Genomic DNA, 5,973 nt, shown 5'->3' on the forward strand with positions numbered 1-5,973 from the left:
CATGAGAGTATAGAGTCAGAGTGATCCAGAATCTGACCACTAGTAAGCCCACATTGGAATACCTTCGTTATTAGTACGTGGTTCCCATTGTACCAGAATGGTTGGAGGCTAGTGGTGGCATATCTTTAAGAACAGGCTCCTATTAGCCAGGGAAGACGAAGAACTCTAGAAGAACTCCAAGAATGAAAGTCAAGCACCAAGTATATTCGATTTCCTTTTAAAACATGTAGGCTGCAATGTGGTGCCAATGGGTTATGACGCTGGTGATGCATCTCTGCGTGATCACGTCTTGGATGATAACTCCATCCACAATAAATACACATGTCGCTTTGTAACTTTAAAATATTTTTACGCAGATTGTGGCATTATTCTTATCTACCTGTGTAACGAGATATTTATCCCGTTCATAATCTGCCTCTTTTCGGTCACTAGCTCCTTCGAGTCACTTGAATTTATGCGGCTTTAACAAACAACTCTTAAAACGCTCTTGTCCTTGGCAGACACGTTTGTGGGGTGGACATGTTGTTATTGGCTGAACAGTCAAGGCTGCTTCAGAGACTTGGGATCCATGAACTCGGTTTAGCGTCTAATTAGCTGTGCTTTTATTCCCAGAATGTCTAAGAGGAGGTGGACAGAACACATCCGACAGCAACTCTTCACAATCACACTAAAGGAGGGTGAAGAGGGTGGGTTGGAGGGTGAGAAACATCAACTCAACGATTTAAGATCGAGGCATTCTCTTAAAACCCATCCTAGCACATGTTCCTCGTATATAACCAAGCATGCTTTACAACAGCGTGGCAGACCATGCATGTGGATCCAGGCGTTCTCCAGCCTGGTTGGATATCTATGCTGTTCTCTAAACTAGTTTCAAGGCATGTACACTGAGGGAAGTGTTTATGGCGTTTTGTCCCTTTATCATGACCACAGTCTCAGGCAGCAGGTCCAGGTCTTCATGAAGCGAAAGGCCCTCAGAGTGCTCCGGATCCTTGTGGCTAGCATTTCGGCGGCGGGGACCGCTTCAGTGCATTGGCGGTGGAAGGACATACGGAGTGGACGGGGTAAGGCCCCCCCCCCCCCCGCTGCTGAAATGCCACTGAAGCCCCAGACCACCGCTGAGTGAGTACAAGCACCGCAGCTCCCCCGGACCTCCTGAATCCTCTGGCCGGCCCTGACTAGTGGCCACGGATGTGAAAGGGTCAGGACTACACTATATGGAGGGGCAGGAGAACTCAGTCAAAGGCAGGCAACCCAGCAGAGAAGAGGTAGGTAGTTCCTCTTTCTGGGTGGGCCCTGGAAAAGTGTCCAGTGGGTTGCTGTTCCAGGGGAGCAGCCTGGGGACCCGACCAGAGGCTGAATTAAAACCAGGCTTCTGGGAAATGGCCCCAAGGAAAGGGTGTGTAAATCCTGATGCAATGATCACTGTGTCCAGAGGAGGAGCTGCAGAAAGCACCGGTCGGGTAGAGGGACTTTTGTTGGAATGTGTGGCTGTCTAGTTGGCCTTCTGTTGTCCCAGAAGGGGTCTATGACTTGGCCTGTCCTTGACTTACATTCCAGCTAACGCTGGGCCAAAGTGACTGCCCCTGGGAGTTGGACGTGTATTAGAGCCTGAGCAATGCCATGCTCTGATGCCAGGGGCTGCCAGACAGTGACGGCAGCTACCCACACTCCCTCTACACCCCCACCCAGACAGTCTGTTTAGGTCTGTCATGTTCAAAAGCATGGTTTTATACTCCTGGGCTAGTTTAGCAGTTGTAACCCTATACAAACCTTTAAATGCATCTTAACGATCGGGGAAGCTTGGATTTCCTTCTAGCTCAGGACACAGGTTGGGAGAATCTTTTTAAGTGGTTTAACAGTGATGGAGTGATGGCATTTGAACAAGGGTCCCCTTGTTAGCAGGCTGAACGCAGTTGTTTGTTCTGTGCACTATCCCCAAAATCTACAAGATTAATGTTAAAGGGACACAGTCAACTGGAAACTTAGTCAGTTTCAAAAAGTAGCTTTACAGCAGTTTCAGGCCCTTCCCTTTTATGTATGTTCTCCTTGTGACTTTCCCCATTCCCCCCTTTTTCAAATGTGTTTCTCTTGCATTTGAGAGTCCCACACAAACACCTGGAGAATCTGCTCATAGAGGGAAATCCTGAAACTGACAAGATACAAAGTGCTATCCTCAAATGCACACCTGGAAAAATACTTATTTTTCCTTCTAATCACGACAGTGATCTTAGTTACATAATAACTAAATCTTTTCCCACAGAAGGGAAAAGTCTGTCTCTGCAGGGTAGGAGTTGTGCAATGTTCTACGGTGGGGGGGGGGAAAGCGATCGCTGTATTTTTGTACTTAGCAGTGGGAGAAGATGGATGAATGGATGTGGTATAGCACAATCCCCTGGAGCATGAGTTATGTACCTCCCTAAACTGGTTGAGATCTTGATATAGGCAGAGCAGCCTAGAGAATGTGTACTCACCGCAAAAAAGCAATCACCCCCAGCCCTGTTAAAAGGCAGCTGCTTTGTGTGTATGGGGCAGAGGTGAGCAATAAATATTTGTGCATGGCTATTTAAAGTTTATTCTTATTTTCATTGGATGTATTTAGAGCTGGGGAATATTGCCAGATTCACAATTCTAGAGACTGAAGCCCTCTCTCTCTCTCATCCACAAAGCGGGTGGAGTATAGGCCAAGCTTGATTTCCCCATGTGCTGGACTCAGCCCAGCCCATCAGCTATGACCTGGGGAAATCACCAAAAGACTGAATGACCTAGTCCACCAAGACTATTAGCAATGGTCTCAACTGTTGATGAGACCACAGGTGCCAGGCTTCTGGGAAATGGATTTATAATACCAGCACCTTTTACACAATGACTTTTATTAACTACTGCCCTGGACCTGAGCAGCAGAGGCAGTCTCCCTTTCCCATTAACCACGCAGTGCCCCTTCTACGTTTTGTGTGAATTCTGGTTACCCTGGCTCTGGCAGGGATCTGGGTCTGTTTTGGGGAACCAGGATTGTCATCTAGGGAAATGCCTTTCATTTTTCCATCACTTACCCGACAAGCTAGTAATCTCTGTCTCTGTGCAGGACCTGATACAACAAGGCCTTGGCTTCTGTGCACCACTGTACTATAAATGTGTGTTGTTGATATACAGCCTCTTTATTTACTAAGGAAACGGCAGCAAGGACAGGGTGTCTGCTCAGCAGCAGCTCATTTTTACACATTAGCACTGCAAGCTGGGAGGTACAGCTGTTGATGGCACACAAGGCAGTGAGCAGCAAGCATGTAAAGAGACGAGATAAGGGAGCAACCAAAAAGAAGAAACAAAGTTTACAAACCGTGTTGAAAAAGGATGTGGAATTGCTTATGCTTGATAGTCAAGTGAGACAGCATCGTAGTTTTATGCTGCTGTGGTGTCTAAACACCAGCAGACAAGCAACCACTAAATGCTCCTGCTTAGACAAGTTGTTGGGGGTTTTTTTCAAAGAAAACTGTCATACTTCAGCAATGGAAGTTCCTTTGCAGAGAGGTTTCAATATGTGCCTGTATAATTTATCCTTTCTGGTATTTGCTTTAAGGTTTTTTTGCTGCTATAAGCAACATGGGGGTTCAAAAAGATGTGGCTAATTTTTGTTATAAAATTAATAGTGGGGTGTTATGCAGGCAAAAGATTCAGAAATCAGATTGCATCTTTGGGGCATAAACTGATCAAGGGAGGAATCACAAGTGGCTAATTAGTATATATTACAGAACTGTGAAAGGAAGAATGGGTTGTTGGCTGTTGTGGAGAAGGAGGGAAACATCTGTATTTGAATGAAAATAGTGACAGTTCCTCACTCACTTTTGGATTGCTACCTGCTTGCTATAAAGGGGTTGACTCTCTTTCCAGATACAGAAGAATAAGCAATAAGTGACCACGTGAGCCAGGAAGACATGTCAGGGTTGGTATGAATGGACTGTCAACACGTGAATGGTGCTACCTTGGCAGTAAAATAGTGGACCTGTCATTGGCTATCCAACTTTTAACAAGTGCTAACCATGGGGACTTTTGAGATGTGGATGGGCAAGTTACTTGTGTGACCCGGGAGGGGAGCAGATGTGAAATCCAAGATGGGGGGGCAGTACATGTGCAAAGAGTGTGCCTGGCATTTGAAAGAAAGAACAGAGGTGAGTGTAGCCTGCTCTTCTCTGCAGGGTTAGTCCATCCCCAATGACTGGGAAAGGCAGTGAGGTTTTCTGCATCAAGAGTTCACTCTTCCTTCCAGGCCAGGGCAAAGCAGGGCCTGCACAACTGAACAAGCAGAAGCTGCTGTGTTAAGTGAGACATGCATGTAGATTAATGTCCCTATCCCCATAGTCCAGCTGGCTAATCGACAACGTCCTGTTTGGAAAAGGCTGCCCTGTCACGGCAAACACCTGCCACTTGCAGAGCTCCCACACCAGAGAAGTTGCCAACAGTGAGCGGTTCAAGTTCTTCTGCACCTACTGAAGGAGCCAGAGTGAGAAACAGATGCTGAAGCCAGGGACCCAGTCTTGGAGTAGCAAAGTAACAGGGCTTGCCCTGGCAAAATGCGGCAGCCCAGGGCTGAGCACTAGGAAGGGACTGCATAACAGTTAGAGGCCTACCACAGCCTGTGGCACCGCCGCCAGCCTTCCTTCGGGTATGAGACACTCCAAGAGGCAGCAGGATACTGGACATAGAGGGTGTCTCAGTCCTGGTCAAGCTCCACCTTGTTGGACATGCCCCACGCTGCTGTGTTTAGACCCACCTGCTGGGCCTTGTGCTTGTAAGCTCCACTTTGCCTGGGCAGGCTTCAGTCGCAGTCTCTGGCCTCACTGGCCTGCTTCCCAGGCACAGACTGTCTGGTACCTCCCTCTTGAAAGTGGGGGCCCCACAGCCTAGCAGCCTCTGTACCCCCTGACTACTGCTGATACCCCTGTAGCTTACAGGCACACTTTCCCAGAGCTCCATTCTTAAGAGCACTCTGGCTTACAGTTTATCCTCATAGCTGAAGCAAATAGCCACAGCCTTTATGGAGGGACTGTTGTCACAATCACGCTGCATTTTAGCCAGCAGAAGATGCACCGATCCATGCAAAGTAAGGCTGAGGCTACACTGGCAGTTTTGCAGCGCTGGTAGTTACAGCTGTGCTCGTACAGCTGTGTACGGCCAGCGCTGCAGTGTGTCCACACTTGCACTGGTTGCAGCGCTGTTGTGAGTGGTGCATTGTGGGCAGCTATCCCACAGAGCACCTCATCCCATTTTGTCGCTGTGGGTTGTGGGAAGGGGACGGAAGGGTGCGGGTCATTCCACTTCCTGTTTCAACCACCCGTGGTGCATCGCTTCCCTTTTCAGCCGTTTGGTGCCATTGTGAGTCTGTCGCGTGATTTCAGAGAGAAATGGAGCCCGAGCTGCTGAGGACATTGCTGATGAATGTTGCCAGCACATCACGTCTGGCAGTGGAGCTATTCCTTATGCTCCAAAGTGACAGTGAGAGAGCTCAGATGATGAAATAGATGCGGCTGACACACCTGACAGTAAATTGCTTGTGGCAGTAACGGACGTGCTCTGCAGCGTGGAACGCCGCCTTTGGGCTCGGGAAACAAGCACTGAGTGGTGGGGATCACATTGTCCTGCAAGTCTGGGATGACGAGCAGTGGCTGCACAACTTTAGGATGAGAAAAGCCACTTTCATGGGACTGTGTGCTGAGCTCGCCCCAACCCCCTGCAGCGCAAGGACACGAGACTGAGAGCTGCCCTGTCAGTGGAGAAGCGGGTGGCTATTGCAGTCTGGAAGCTGGCTACTCCAGACAGGCTACCGAGCGGCGCAAACCAGTTTGGAGTGGGAAAGTCGACCGTTGGAATACTGCTGATGCAATTTTGCAGGGCCATTAATCGCATCCTGTTCAGAAGAACCGTGAGTCTGGGGAATGTGCAGGACATTGTGGATGGCTTTGCACAAATGGGTTTCCCTAA

The sequence above is a fragment of the Chelonoidis abingdonii genome, chromosome 22 (assembly GCF_003597395.2).
Source record: "Chelonoidis abingdonii isolate Lonesome George chromosome 22, CheloAbing_2.0, whole genome shotgun sequence".
In the NCBI taxonomy this organism is placed as follows: domain Eukaryota; kingdom Metazoa; phylum Chordata; order Testudines; family Testudinidae; genus Chelonoidis; species Chelonoidis abingdonii.